Source organism: Notechis scutatus, chromosome 4 (assembly GCF_049901735.1).
Source record: "Notechis scutatus isolate UNSWTSFEM ecotype Mainland chromosome 4, rNotScu1.2, whole genome shotgun sequence".
Taxonomy (NCBI): domain Eukaryota; kingdom Metazoa; phylum Chordata; class Lepidosauria; order Squamata; family Elapidae; genus Notechis; species Notechis scutatus.
In genome coordinates, this window is record NC_142012.1 from 125,197,551 (window position 1) to 125,213,732 (window position 16,182).

The 16,182-nt window shown below is 39.9% G+C and overlaps 1 protein-coding gene across 4 annotated transcripts in view; it reads left to right on the plus strand.

Moving 5' to 3' along the window:
* The window catches only part of ARHGEF4 (Rho guanine nucleotide exchange factor 4), a 158,013-nt gene that overhangs the window by 124,584 nt on the left and 17,247 nt on the right, over positions 1-16,182 (plus strand). Inside the window, exon 1 of one of the 4 annotated variants that reach the window (XM_087964787.1) lies at positions 14,413-14,519. The exons of the other annotated variants lie outside the window; for them this stretch is intronic. The gene's annotated coding sequence lies outside the window, so the exon portion shown is untranslated. Of the gene's footprint in view, positions 1-14,412; positions 14,520-16,182 lie in introns of those variants that run through there. 4 annotated transcript variants of the gene reach the window in all.

Below are 16,182 nucleotides of genomic sequence, written 5' to 3' on the forward strand. Positions count from 1 at the left end.
TTATACATAAGAGGTTCAGGTACATTCATGACAAAACACATTGGAAAACCAAGCAGATTATATTGCAGCTCAAGAAAACCATTCTTTCTAAGTGATTACATGACATTCCTTTCTCATCTTTTGTCAGCTTTGTGATATAGTCTGGACAAGAAGCACACTCAGAAGTACTAGATGTAACTTTATTGTAGGGTTACATTATCATAATCTTCCAAGTCTTAAAATACGTCTATGTCCTATTACTTTGCAATCGAAGAAACAAGGGAGTGTCCCTTCTAAGTCATTTTCTATACTCCCATTGCTTCTGCAGATTAAGCTATCTCTTATAACCATTGTCTAGTCTGTGACTCTACCTCCTATCACCCAAGGTCATGCCTACATACCATTACATCTTCATGGCCTGTGCCTTGAAGGCAATGATCTGCCCTGGAAGAAAGAGACTAAATATATTATGTAATGTTTTGTACAGATTTGCATCCATTTCAATGGTCTCCAATCCATAATTTCACTGTTGCTACGACCAGCTTCAGTTCCTGCCACCACATTCTGGAATGTCCCTCAGGAACTTGCCCAGTAACCATGGATTTGATTGTAGCATTGTTTTATCCCACTTGAATTATTCCTGTAGCAAAATGGACGTAATAATATTGGAGGATTATTTTGCTTGACTGGCATAACTCATAATTATTAGTTGATATCCATCAGTGGTGGGATTTAAATTTTTTTACTACCGGTTCTGTGGGCATGACTTGGTGGGCGTGGCAGGGAAGGATAATGTAAAATCTCCAGTCAGAGGTGGTATTTGCTGGTTCTCCGAACTACTCAAAATTTCCACTACTGGTTCTCCAGAACTGGTCAGAACCTGCTCAATACCACCTCTGATACCCATGCATTTGTTAATGAGGGACTATTTCCAGAGGTGGGATTCAAGTTTTTTAACCACCGGTTCTGTGGGCGTGGCTTAATTGGTGGGCGTGGCCAACTCAATATCACTCACATCGAGGCACACATCTCCTCGCTTGGCCTCTCATGACTGGGGGGATGCTGCAACAGTCATAAGTGTGAAAAATGGTCATAAGTCACTTTTTTCAGTGCCATTGTAACTTTGAATGGTCACTCCACATAAGCAAAATACCAGCAAAGGAGGGGAAAAAAACTCCAGAGATTTCCTGAGACAGGAAGTCTAGTCCTGCCAAGAATGTAATAAGGGTTAACGGAGAGGCAGTTTCTGTAAGCAACACCAGAATGTTTCCTTCCTGCCTTCATTACAGGATTAGGCCATTAATTTCTTCTAACAACTGGTTCTCCGAACTGCTTAGAATGTTAACAACCTTTCTAGCGAATAGGTGCGAACCTGTAGAATCCCACCCCTGACTATTTCCCTGTATTAGCAGGACAAAATATAAAATTTTAGAAACTCAGAAAAAAATTGTTACAAAGAATTAAGTGAGAAATATTATAAACGTATGTTTATACTTCTACTGGCTAGTTACTGCTTCTACTTGGATGGCATTCTTAATCATACCTATATTGCTATTGTACTTTGTAATTGTTCTAAAAAAAAAGATGCCATAATGTCATATTATGGAAATCTTTTAAAAAATATTTGCTGGTAGGAAAAAAAAATTAAGAAAGGACCTTTTCCAAACTACTGACATGCCAACCGTTACTATACTTCATTCTGTGGCTAAAGGAAGCAACAAACTGAATGGACAGAAAGGTTAATCTCTGTTCCTGAAAAGAAACTGGGTTGAGAAATCTGGCTAGTTCCTGTGTTTATTTGTTCTTAACAAGCAACAGCTACTGTAATGATTTAATTATTTGTATTGTGTTTGATTTTTCCTGCCTCATGGTTTCTTTTTCTATCTGGGAAGGGGTCTTCCTTCACTGGTATCTGGCACTGTCCTTTTGGGGTGTACTTCCAAGAGGCAGGATGCAAGCTTGGCACTGATTTTTTACTGTCTTTCTGCGGGGCATGTGACCTTTCCTTAAATCTGAATGATTTCCTTAGGATATCTTGTGAGGTGAGTGAGACCAGCTGGTATCTTTAAGTGGTGCAAATGGATCTAAGGATTGCTTCTCCTGGGTGTGCTCTTTCAGGAGAGCTTAAATGACCTTCTACTAAAGGGTTTCACTTTATGAGAAAGAGTTGGTTGCTGATAGTTATCACTGCATTTTAACTATTTTAATTCCTCAAAGTGCTCTGGCACCCTGCCTGACTTGTAACTCTAGCTTGCAGGTATTTTAATCTAAAACACCTTGCAGGTATTTTAATCTAAAATCTATTTAGGGCAGTTTTTGCAAGCAAATAAGCTTTTTGTATTTTTGTACAGGTAATTCTTGACTTACAACAGTTCATTTAGTGACCATTCAAAGTTACAATGGCACTGAAAAAGTTACTTATGACTGTTTTTCACACTTACAACCATTACAGCATCTCCACTGTCATGAGGCCAGGCGAGAAGCGCCCCTTGATGTGAGTGACATTGAATTGGCCACGCCCACCCAGTCAAATGACCACCAAGCCACACCCACCAACTAAGCCACAGTTGTTAAAAAATTTGAATCCCACCCCTGCACTTCATCCATTGATTACAATTAAATCTATCTAATTAAGTGGATCATCTTCTTCAAGAGTTTAACATTACTAAAAAGAAAATTGTGAAGTTTAGAAGATAATACATGCAAGTAGTCAGAAAATATATTTTTTCTTACAAATCTTATTTTGAAATTGCCTGATAAAGTTCAGAATTTATGCACAATTAAAGTATTTTGAGAAATAATCACAATAACATCAAAAACATGACAGAGGGAAAACAAATAAACACCATGCTGCATGATCAAACTCATTCACAGATGACATTTAAATGCTGTCCTTGAATGGCCATTTCTGTTGTTGGTCAATTAATCTGGACTGACAGGTTTTCTCCTACAATCTTCATTTGCTTTCTGCTCAGAATATATTTATGAATCCTTTCTGAAGTTTTCTACATTGACAATTAAAGGCAGGGTGCCAGAGCACTTTGAGGAATTAAAATAGTTAAAATGCAATGATAACTATCAGCAACCAACTCTTTCTCATAAAGTGAAACCCTTTAGTAGAAGGTCATTTAAGCTCTCCTGAAAGAGCACACCCAGGAGAAGCAATCCTTAGATCCATTTGCACCACTTAAAGATACCAGCTGGTCTCACTCACCTCACAAGATATCCTAAGGAAATCATTCAGATTTAAGGAAAGGTCACATGCCCGCAGAAAGACAGTAAAAATCAGTGCCAAGCTTGCATCCTGCCTCTTGGAAGTACACCCCAAAAGGACAGTGCCAGATACCAGTGAAGGAAGACCCCTTCCCAGATAGAAAAAGAAACCATGAGGCAGGAAAAAATCAAACACAATACAAATAATTAAATCATTACAGTAGCTGTTGCTTGTTAAGAACAAATAAACACAGGAACTAGCCAGATTTCTCAACCCAGTTTCTTTTCAGGAACAGAGATTAACCTTTTTCCTTCCAAACAAAGCTGAATAGGGAAAATTATCCCATCAGTAAACACAGGATTAAATGTTACCAAGGACAGAATTAAACTTCACCAAAAATCAGTTTTAGACTAAAACTCAGAAAGAGTATGTAAACTCACGTTTGAATGTCAATCTTTCTAGCTAGCCAAGAAGCCTTGCTGAATGTCGCTCATCTTGGTTCCTTGTCATTAAAAGCTCCTTTCCGGCAGCTCTGCTTCCTTGTTCAATTATTTCTTCAAAGTAGTATTTCCTCCCAAAAGCAGCGTAAAAAGCTTAAAACAATCCTTCCCCTTTAAGAAAGTACCAGGAAACCACCTTCGGAGACAGTAAGTCTAGGCATACTGCCAAGAATGTAATAAGGGTGGAAAAAAAGAAAAGGAAATTTCTTCTAACTACCGGTTCTACGAACTGTTTAGAAAGTTAACAAGGGGCTCTATAGAACTGGTCAGAACTGGTAGAATCCCATCCCTGATGAAGTGTAATTCATGGATATTCATTCATAATATTATGGTACAGAATGCAGCTGTGTGGACAGTTCTGGAAGCCTCTCAGATAGCATATGTGACGGTGGTTGCCAGTTTGATTCCAGGTTCAATTCATGGCATTGGGCATTACTTTTAATGCCCTATATGGCATTGATCCAGGGCATCTGAGGAACCATCTCACTCTGATGGGACTTAGGCATCTCACTCATTCCAGTGGAAAGAGCCTACTTCAGATCCCATTGGCCAAATAATTTTGACTTGCAGGACAAAAGCCTTTTCTGCTATAGACTATTCTTCTGGAATATTCTCCCATCAGAGGTGAGATCTTTCCCATACCCATGGCCTTCTAGAAGAGCTTAAAAACGTGGTTCTGCTGCTTGGCATGGGACTCCAACAGGGCCTACTATGAGGTGGCTGACAGGGTAGAGAAGATTCTCACTTGAGATTGCCCTTCATAGTGGTTTTTTACTTTTTTTCTCTACTCAACTTTTCTAATATTAATAGTTTTAGCATTTTTAAACTTTTTAATATTTTGTAAATTGCCTGGAGTTGTTGTATCAGTGAGATGGGTGGTATAGAAAATTAATTAATTAATTAATTAATTGCATGGTAAGGTACCAAAGGCTTCTCATTGTTTTAGCTGCAATATATTTCCAGCTATCTACGTAATTTATGTATATCTAATGTGCGTGTGTATGTAGATATATTGTGAGGATAATTCGTCACATCCATTTCTGCATGGATATGCTCCTGGAAAGCCTCATGCCCATCCTTTCTCTCGTTGCTAAGGGTTGCCTGTATCCTAGCTACAGTGCTTAGCAAATAGCTGACAAGCTCTTAGGGAAGCCAGTCCCACTGCTGAGTTCCAGCACACAGAGGCTTCCTGCTACAGGAGCTTCAGTCAGCTAATGCAGTGAGGCAGCTCTTTTCTGGAAGATAAAATGAAAAGCTGATGATTTGCTGAGATAAAACAAAGATAAGAATTGCTTGGAAAGGGAAGAACCACGTTCCAGCATGTGCATGCATTATGCTTGAAAGTTGATAATAATAATAATTGCAGGAAATTGATTACGTTTTGCTTTCTGAAAGCTGCAGAACGACTCCATTGTTTGTACCCCACCCCCCTTCCTTGGCTTTCCTTCCAGAGACAGTGCTGCTACGCTGCTGAAATACTGTTTTTCTAGAGCCAGGGCTGTTGTCAGCATGGCGAAGGGATCTAATCAGAGCAGGCACCGATGGAGGGCTCTTCACACATTCCTCTGGTGCAATATGAACCCGGACACGCAACGTGTGGTGGTGTTTGTCATTCTGCTTTTTCTCATCATCATTAACGTGGTGCTCATGTTTCTTCTGGCATTTTACTGAGAAGCAGGACTGTAGTTGGATATGAGGGCTTCTAAGATTGATCAGCAGCTCATCTGTGTCTGATTCTGGTTTGGCATCTCTTCTGTCATAGCTGTCTATCTGCGCCTGTCTCCTGTCATTCATCAGCAAGCTTTCTCCCTGCTCACCTTGTTCTGTCCTTTTGCCAGGAAAAAGGACTGCGGCTAGATGGTTAATTGAGTAGGTGCCAACTACTTCTGGATGTATCCCTACATTGCTGAATGCGGAGGTGCTCCCCCTCTTTGGCGATTGGGCTTTAGAGTGCTCCAAAGGCTGGCTCTACCAGACTATGGGTTTGTTAAGGAGCACTTAAAATTGATGAACTATTACACAAGAAAATGGCTCTTTGTCAGCAACTGCTATGAGAAAACCTCAAACTGCTAGAACCAGGATTGCTTTTTAATTGAGACTATCGAGCCTCTGAGAATATATGTGCAGAAATATGAGCAATGCCAATTAGCTGTAATGGATTAATGAGGGATCATTAGAGTACACCAGGAATCTGTGTTTATAATTGACAACTGCACTGTGGAATGTATGTCTTCACTGGTGATTATCCCATTCTCTTAATTATTTTAGAGCATGTGTGTATAGAAGGGCATGGATAAAATGACTGGCGGGAACTTTGGATGCAAAACTGATTTCTACACCCCCCCCTTTTTTTTTTCTCTGACAAAAAGGCATAATAGCTGGAACAAGCCTTCTAAATAAGGAAAATTCATTTTTAAAAATTAATTATATATTTTTATTGCCAGCTTAGTTCCATTCAGAAATTCAGACAACGATATGTAAATGTATAAGAGAAAAATGAGGAAGAGGATTTGGACTATATCAGCAAAAGCCATTGATTCTTCAACAAGTACTTCAAGTTCAAATTAACCCTGCAGTGAAGTTGAATGGAAAATTTGAATTCAAGCCTTTGAATAAATTGTCCAACCCTCCAGAAGTTCAACACCTCCCTTTTTAGCTTGAAGTCACTAAAAAAGACTTTATATCTTCTTGTTTGTTCCCAGATTTGCTAATGAAACTGCTGTTTTCTTCTACGAGTTCAGCACTGAGACTAAAAGAACTGAAATCCAGTGTTAAATGCCATTTCCTTTCTGTTCTTCATAATTTCTCTGTCCTAAACAGTGTTAGAGTTATGAAATGTTTGATTCCTTTCTTTTTGCACCCAGAAAAATTGTGTGTGTGTTGGGATGTGAGAACAGGCCGGCTAAATTTGAGAAATGAAGGCCTGATGTATATGGTAATTAGGCTTCAGAATGCCTTTTTGGACAGCTTCCATTGATAACCATATTCAGTGATTAAGACCAATCAGACAATAACACAAGCGCTTGAAAATTCTTAAAATCATTATTGCATTTTTTCCATAAAACATTTAATTGCAAATAGAACCTTATATCTAGCAAGGATAACTTCTAGAATTATTCATTTATCTGTTTTTTCAAACATTGTATGAAGATAAAAAAAATTACAAACAATAAAAATCTTGGTTTTTATTTGAGCCAAATAAAAACCAAGATTTTTATTGTTTGTAATTTATTTTATTGTTTGTACAATAAAAATCTTGGTTTTTATTTGGCTCAAAATTTTGTTTTCCCCATGCACAGTGCTACATAATTTTTGAAAGTGGCTTGGAAACAGTGAAATAGAGAGCAAGATATTACCTCTCAAAATAATAGGCTTTGGTTCATTATTTATTTTCTTGAGCAGCATGTTTGGAAGAGTGGTTTAACAGTTTTAAGTATCAACAAATGATAAGCACAGTAAGTGTTAGCATTTAGAAAGAATCAGAATATTTTGCAATAGCCAGATATGACAAACTAAGGACTTAATTCATTTTTAAAAGGTTCTTCCTTTCAACCACACATTTAGTTTTTCTCCCTCTGTATGAAATTAAATGGATTACAATCTGATTCTACTTTAGCAAAGGTTATGGTTTTAGTTTTGCTAGAGTGTATATGGGAATATGTAAGAAGTCAATAATCTTCTTGTTGTTACTGATTCAACTAATGATGCGTATACAAACAAGTCCCTTTCTCTCTGCATTAAGGGCTAAACCCCTGATAATTTAATACAACTGAGATGGCAAATTTATTATCAAAATTATGAGCAGCAAACAACACAGTCCTTTCAGCAGTTCCAAGAAGGTTCCACACCCATTTGCACTATTCAGTTGACCCTGAGGGCACCTCTAACTCTAACCTCTAACCCTCTAACTCTCAGAATTAGTGCTAATGACCAAATGACTGCAAGGAATATAAATCCTTCCATCTTCCACCTTCAGTCACAACTGAAGAAACTTCTTGGATGACAAGTGAAAATTGTTCAAGGAAAAAAAAGTCCAGTTGCCTTTTGAAAAAGCACCTTTGGGGCAGCAATTTTAATTCTAAAAGTGTTCTGAGAGGACGAGTGCTTTTCATCTAACATTCATTGTGAGATCTATTGTAATATATTATTCCTTAAATTAAAACAAAAAATACTATATTGAAATATACACAAAGTAAAGTTTACCTTCATTAAATGTCAGTGTCTACAACTGTTTTACAAACAGCAGAAAATCTATGTGTAAAATGCAGGCAAGACTATGAGTTGATTAGAGAGAAGATGAACTATAAAATAGTATAGTTGGTCCTCGATTTACAACCGCCATTGAGCCCAAAATTTCTGTTATTAAGTGAAACATTTGTTAAGTGAGTTTTGCCCCATTTTACAATTTTTCTGATCACAGTTGTTAAGTGAATCACTGCAGTTGATAAATTAGTAATATGGTTGTTACGTGAATCTGGCTTTCCCAGTAACTTTGCTTGTCAAAAGGTTGCAAATGGTCATCACATGACTGGGACACAGCAACAGTCACCAGGTGCCAAACTTCTGAATTTTGATCATGTGATCATGGGTATGCTGTAAAAAATGGTCATAAATCACTTTTTTTTCAGTGCTGTTATAACTTCAAACAGTCACTAAATGAACTGTTGTTGAGGACTACCTGTATTAAAATTTGCTACATTAATATTTTTGTCATGTCCCTGTTGGAATCTGATTCGGAGGAGGAAGCCAAGCAGTTGACAGGGAGCAGGAGTGTGGCTCCGTTGGCTGTGGAAGAAACTGGGGAAGGGCAAAGTCTGGCTGGGCAGAGCAGGGGAGAGGTAGATCAAGGGAGAGGGGATTCAGAGGAGGATCCAGGCCCACTCCTTCATCCTAGGGCAGTGGTCGGCAAACCACAGCTCGCGAGCCACATGCGGCTCTTTGGCCCCTTGAGTGTGGCTCACCGCCCGCCGCTCTTCAGGTGCTCAGGTGCACTGAAGGTATGAAAAGGGGGTGCAAGGTAAGTAGGTGTGCGGCGGGGTGAGGATTGGGGGAGAGAGAGCGGAGGCAGAAAGGGGAAGAGACAGGGGAGAAGTGGAAGAGTGCAGAAGGAGGGAGACGGGCAGGTGAGGGAGCGAGCGCACCGGGTTGCCCAGGCAAGGAGCGGAAAGGGAGATGACAGAACAGAAGGAGCCGAGGAAAAGCTCGGCTCAGAAGGGCATGCAGGTATGAGAGCGCGTGCGTGTGTGTGTGTGTGTGTGTGTGTGTGTAGTGGGTGGGGGGGAGAGACAGAAAAAAGACAGAACCAGTGAGAAGGAGAGTGTGCGTGTGGTGTATGTTTGTGAAAAGAGAGAAAGAGGAGGGAGGAGAGTTTGAGAGTGGAGAGAAGAGCAGAAAAAGTGGAGGAGGGAGAGCAGCTGGAGGGCGAGGAGAAAACAAAAGACAGGAGGATAAAAAAAAGGAGGGGGGAGAGAAAGAGAGCGCTTTGTGGCTCTTTTCCTCGCAGGCTCCCTCTTACTCTGCCGTGCCTTTCCCAGAGCCGCTGCCGCCGCTTCCTCTCCCCAAGCCACACTTCCCGCACAGTGCTAGCCTTGGAGAGGGATCGTGGGGCACGCAAGAGGAACTTCTGAAGTGCGCTCTGCCTGAGAGGAGCACAGGGCCTATCTAGGGCAGCATCCCGTTTCCCGGTTGTGCCTCAGCTGCCACTCGGTGGGGCAAGGCATCGTCCGAGCGCCCTTTTTTTTTGTGGCAGGTTTCCCCAGAACTATGAAAGGATTGCAATTACAGAATGCACATAAAAGTCTGTGCTGCAAAAGAAATGCATGCCTGCAATAGTTCTGCTGGAAAACATTTTTAGCAAAGGCCAGCTTAGGAGTACCCTAATTAAGTTAATAACAATGTACCTACCTATATAGTTTAAGTTTTTAAAAAATTGGCTCTCAAAAGAAATTTCAATTGTTATACTGTTGATATTTGGCTCTGTTGACTAATGAGTTTGCCAACCACTGTCCTAGGGCATGCAGGGAGGAATGGAGAAGGGAGCAACGTGAGTTGCGTGGCTTATGGGGGAGGAAAGGGCCCTGATTCCCTTCATTAGCTGCAGCTGGGAACACAGTGTTTAAAAAGAAAGCTGAGTACAGCAAACTGTTGGGAGAAAATTGTGAGTTTATCTGGTCTCATTGTGGCTTATCTGTGTTCCTGGTGTCTTCCCAACTGTGTGCATTTTGCCCTGCGTTCAAGTGAAATTCTTTCTCCTGCTCTGTCAAGTTAATTACTGCAGCTTGGTTTGTTTGGATTTTTAGTTACAGTCTGTATGTACTGTATGACTGAATTTTCTCCACTTAAAGACTGTTCCTGGGAGAGTTTTTGTCCAGCCGAAGGTAACCTGGACATTGGGGGCAAAGTTGGAGATAATAAAGGGACTCTTCTTGCCAGTGTTGAGATTCAATTTTTTTTACTACTGGTTCTGTGGGCGTGGCCTGGTAGGTGTGGCAAGGGAAGGATAATGTAAAATCTCCAGTCAGAGGTGGTATTTGCTGGTTCTCCAAACTACTCAAAATTTCCGCTAACAGTTCTCTAGAACTGGTCAGAATCTGCTGAATACCACCTCTGCTTCTTGCTTATTTGACTGTGTTGCCTTTGTGCCATGCCCAATTTTTTAGTTAAAATTTTTTAGTTAAAATTTTACCCACTGACATCAATCGAATGCTGACTAATTGAAATCCCACTATTTTCAGTGTTCATTTTGTAAGCATGATTAATCCTTGATTCAGTCTATTTTAGGAACAAAGTTGTTCATATTTATAGTCTATTTTGTTCCATAATGGCTTTCAAAGGAGAACTCTCTGGAATGTCCTGTTTGGGTAATGAAGAACCAGCCTTGTGCAACTTGTACATTTAAATCAAAGGTTTTAGATTTGTACAATTTCTTGTGATTATAAACTTTGCCAAGAGACCCAAATCCAGCCCCCTGTCTTGATCCTTATCTTGGACTGTTAGTTTCTCAGATTCTTGTGTATAGATGGTAAGAACAAAGTCTTAGCGCTCTGAACTCAGTTCCTATTCCTGATTATTTGTGCCTGAGACAAGTCTGGAGATTCAGTGAAATCTGTGCAGGTATAGATGGTTCTCAATTTAACACCAAAGTTACAATGACACTGAAAAAAGTGACTTACGACCAGTCCTCAGATGACTGTCGCAACATCCCCATGATCATGTAATCATGGTTTGGGGTGCTTGGCAATTGTCATTTATTTATGAGAGTTGCAGTGTCTGAATAATCCATATTGCCATTTGCTACCTTCCTAGCTAATGTCTGACAAGCAAAGTCAATATGGAAAGCTGGATTTGCTTAATGACCCTGGCAAAAACGTAGCAAAATTAGCTGTGGTTATGTGATGCCTCATTTAACTGCATTGCTTAATGATGGACGTTTCAGTCCCAACTGTTGCACTTTGAGAATTATCTCAAAGTGCAACAGTTGGGACTGAAACGTCCATCATTAACCAATGCAGTTAAATGAGGCATCACATAACCACAGCTAATTTCTGTTGCACTTTGTTGCACAACTGTTGCACTTTGAGAATTATCTATACAAGATGAAGTTGGTACTTCCCCCAATCTAGCTTGTAAGGCAGCTTAGCCAAAACTGAGATAAGGCTAGACATAGCCTATACTATTCAAGAAGTAGTGAAGGGATCAGCTAGAGATATAATGGTAGAGCAGGAGGAACCAGATTTTTATTGGTATTCACTGCTATTAAAATTTTGCTTTATGAAATAATGAATACAATGTATGACATAAGGTGTTCAAAACAAAACCTTTTCTCCTTTCCAGACATTTAAACACTATACAATAAAACTTTACTTTAAAAAAAAAACTATGACAGGTTCATTGTTGAGGGTGAGCAGAAATTCGAAGAAAAAGATCCATCTGTCACCTACATCAGGCACTGCCACTTTCATGAGGAAAGATTGATTTATATTCTTATAGCCTCTGTTCTGACCAAGGCTTCTGAGACCGTAATTAAGCCCATGCTTAGTCCAAACAACTCTCTTTTTATTTCAACACCGGGAATTATGTTCATTCCCAGCCCGTAATGAGTCCCACTTTCTCAAGATAAGCACCCACCTTTATCTCCTTTGAATTACTGCCAACAACTAAAGTGCCAAATTAACTGTAAAAAGCCAAACGGAGTACAAAATCTGCACAGAGCTTCAAGGTTATTCCAAACAGAGAGAACAACAGGAAAGGTTCCTGTCCCTTTGCTCCTCCTTTATATCTTATGGGAGGGGCAATCACCTCCAAGCTTTACTCCCGAGTTGACCCTTTTGTCTTAACTGTTCTTGCCTTCTGGCAGCTCTGCGCACACACGCACTGTGAACAGGCTCTCCTTGTTCCTCTGCCTCGCTGCTGTCAGATTCTGGAGGCTCTGGAGTCAGCACATAACTCCTAGATGGCCCTGGCCCCATCTCTGTATCGGACGCAGGACCATCGTCCAAGTCCTCCCTAGACTCCCGGATTGGCCCTTGTTCTTCCCCACTGTACGACTCTGCTGCCGTCTCCTCAGGTTGTCAGCAGACCACAACAGCCTCTTAGTTTATAGAAGCTTCTAAATCTGCTTCTCTTTCCAACCTGGCAATGTTTTAAAGGATTGGTACATATCTAGCAAACCGTATACATGGCTTCAGAGGTGGTATTCAGCAGGTTTGGACTGGTTCTGGCATACCCGTAGCGGAAATTTGAGTAGTTCGGAGATCCGGTAAATACCACCTCTGACTGTCCCTGCCCCCGCCCACCTACTACCCGGCTCGCTGTTTGCCCCTGCTTGCCTGCTTGCTCCTCACCCCACCCACCCGCTTGCTGGTTTCCCCACCCACCTGTCCCAGCCTACCCTCTGGCCTCAAACTACACCCCCCCCCCAGGCCAAAGCAATTTATTCGGCCTGTGGCCTGTGGCCTGCTGCGCTAGGCAGAAGGGCCACAGGTGGGGGGGGGGGGCATGGGCACAGCAGGCCTGAAGCAGTTTGGGAATGAACCAGACAGTTCTTCTTACCTTTAAGAAGATCGATCCAGAAAGCACTGCAGCGGAAATCTTGCAGCCACTTCTTCTGTCCCTTGCCGAGCCTTGGTCATTTGTGGAGATGCTCCATGTGCTCTCCGGGTCGGCAGCTGCTTCTCTCTGCTGCTGCTCTTGCTGGGAGAGCATCTTGTGCAATTTAGCAGGTGTCAGCTGCTGCTTTGGGTCCTCTAAATCCCATCCGGAAAGCTCTGCGACTGATAGAAACATCATTCAACATGGCTGCTGCTTCTATGTGTTGCAGCACTTTCCAGATGGGACTTAGAGAAAAGCGGTGGCTCACAGCTGCTAAATTGCACAAGATCCTCTCCCAGCAAGACCAGCAGTGAAGAGAAGCAGCCGCTGCCCTGGAGAGCAGAAATGGAGGGGAGCAGGCCCCCTCTAGGTCGAGCTTTGCTGCATGGCAGAAACCACACGCATGTGCAGAAGCCGCATGCATGCATGGAATTTGTGTGTGCACTCACATGTGTGGAATCTGTGCACATGTGCATGCACGGAATCCATGTGTGCACATGCATGTGCAGAATCCAAGTGTGCATGCACATGCGCGGAAACCACATAGATGCATGCAGGTGTCCTCACATTTTCAGCGAACCGGTGATAAGATTATTTGAAAACCACTATTGCATAGCTTGTATGAATGCATCAAGCTATCTTCAATCATTTTATTTTAACAGAGTAAAATTACTATAGATTGATAAAAGTAAAGGGCATCTCCCTTGACTCAAGTTTTTTTTGGCAATAGTATGAAAGAATTTTACATTGCCTTCTGAGAATCTTTTTCAATATTCTAGGCTAGTGGGCTCCCATAACAATGATAACCAGATTTGTTCCACTTTAAAGATACAATAAGTGATGTTACCTTCTGCAACCTAGTAGATAAAGGTTCCTAGCTACAAAATAGTACCTCTCTCTCCCCTGAAAAGTTCCATGGGTTTCTTCTTCTTTGTATTAAAAAGTTAGAAATTTTATATTTCTATTCTAAACTAGGCAATGGTAATGTATTCTACATAGGACTGTTTTTAAAGTAGCAATGTTGAAAGATTATATTTAGAAAAAACATAAAAGTATGTTGTCAGATCAGAAATAAAACCTAAAGCAATTGCTGGAAATGGGGCAGTTTGAATTACCTTTCCTTTCTGGAATAACAGAAGGGTATTGTTTGAGACACAGTTCAAAGGAAAAAAAGTTACATTATCTTTGCTCCAAAATTGTATCTTATTGGAATGGTTCTTTACCTGAAAGTCATACATGCTTATTTGAATAACAATTCCTCTAAATATAACAGTTGTAAAAAACAATAGCGCTCACTCCCTAAAAATGGTCCAAATCCTTTTCTTTTTACAACCAGAAGTGTGGCCAGCATTTGAATACAATTGTATCTTAGTCAGTATCCATTTATCTATTGCAATTAATCTTAAACAGTCTTCTTCAACCAGCTGATCTCTATTATTGTTGTTTTATATTAGCTATTACTATTCTACTTTCAGGGCTCAAATCTTACTGAGGCAGTTTTTAAGTATGACCAGTATGATAAAAAAAAGGTAAATGGTGGGTTTAAAAGAAAAAATCTAAACCTTTCTAGAATCCTAGCCAGAGGCAGTCAGTTGGTCCCTACATTGATGTAGGGAAAAATCCAACAGAGGTTTCTGGGTTGGTGATTTGCCTTCCTCTCTCTTTAAGGAAACTCTACTCACAGGACTTTCCATGGCAATTATTCTTGGATTAAGAAGAGAGATTCTAGTGAACAGGTATTTGCTTCTGGCTCCCATAAACCTGAAACAAAATAGTGATTTAGAACAAAATTAGAGCATCAGTATTTAAATTAAACAATCAGCACTTTATTTCAATAGTAGCAATTAATTAAGGAAATTATACTCAAGGCTGCTGTTCCAAATTTTTGAAAATCTGTAGTGAAAAATAGTTACATCTCACCTGGATTAAATCTGTTTGTTACTTCTTATCTCCTTAATCTCTTATGTAGCATTCCCATTGCTTCTTTAGAAACAAGAGATTTAGCGTGTTTGTCATTAGTTTTATTAGCTTTCTTAATGGGCTTTCTCCCTTTCCCTGTTATTTGCAATTTGTTTATGTAAAACCTCAGGCAATTTAGTGAGTAAACCTTTTTTTGTTTTACTCTGGTACAACAGTTGGTTCTTGAGCATGCTATACATTTGACTAATTTCTAGAATTAATGTTAGCAATATCTGTAAATAAAGAATGTGATGATAGAGAAGATAATGGAAGGTAGGTGAAATGAAGGATGATAGTTGCCAGATTTAATTCAGTATTCACTTGGGAAGAAACTAAAGAGTTTGACAGCATATGATACAATACTACCAAGGGCCATAAACAGCACTAGTAATACACACAAGATTCTTAATCAAGAAGTATAATAGTTTTATCTAGCGGTAGACTTCATCAGTTACCACTTGGTACAACTTTTCCAGTAATGTAGCACTTCAGGCTATAGTATAAATACATGTATTTCTAAATGGTACACATAGTAGGTCTTTGCAATTACATATCCTTGTAAGATTTATGTTGTTATATCACTGAGAAATTGTGGCATGCTTGTGGCAATTTTTATGGTTGTGATTCAAATTGGGGGGTTTGATATCTTCACATTTTATCGCTCAATCACAACACTGCACCAGATCTAGAATAAATACTTTTCCAGCTTGGAATGGAGTTTTGTTTCTATATTTTTTGAGTTCCATTTTGATTGTATGCTAATACATAAACTGCCATATCCAAGAGCCATATTGTTTTTTCATCTTCCTTGTGATTTGAGTATCCTGATCCTGTGACAAATGGCATCATTACTTTTCTTCTTCATTTGCTAATACCACCTACATCTGCAGATGTAAGAGGGATTCCTTGCCTTAAAATCTTTATGTCTTTTAAAAACAAATTAATTTGACTCTGCTAAGACATAGTAAGCCATTTAAAGTACTTTCTGAGCTCAGTGTGAAGTCTTATTACAGATTAGAAGAAAATAAAAAAAAATTCAGGACCCCTGATGTTGCAAGTTGCAGCAGGGGTGGCATAGCAAAAAATCTGGGAGGGCAAAGGAAGTTGGTTTTATCTTTGAGCACACAATACTAGCTACTAAATACATTTAATTGATACCTTGGCAATAGAAAACCCAATCTAGGTTATCTTCCTGCAAAAAAAAAAGGGGGGCTGTTTCTTTGGATATCTTCATAAAATGTAATTGTGGCTTTATCAAATTGTTATCTATTTTCTATGGATGCCCTAAGGCTCCTGGAGTACAGACCAATCCATGGATTTAAGCTAAATATTCAAAACTTAGTTCTGGAATAAGTTTTTATGGTACTGTAAGCAAGAACCAGAAGTGAACAGGAGCTCTTTCCTTTCCTGGGCCTAAGACAGAGCTCTAGGTTACCATAC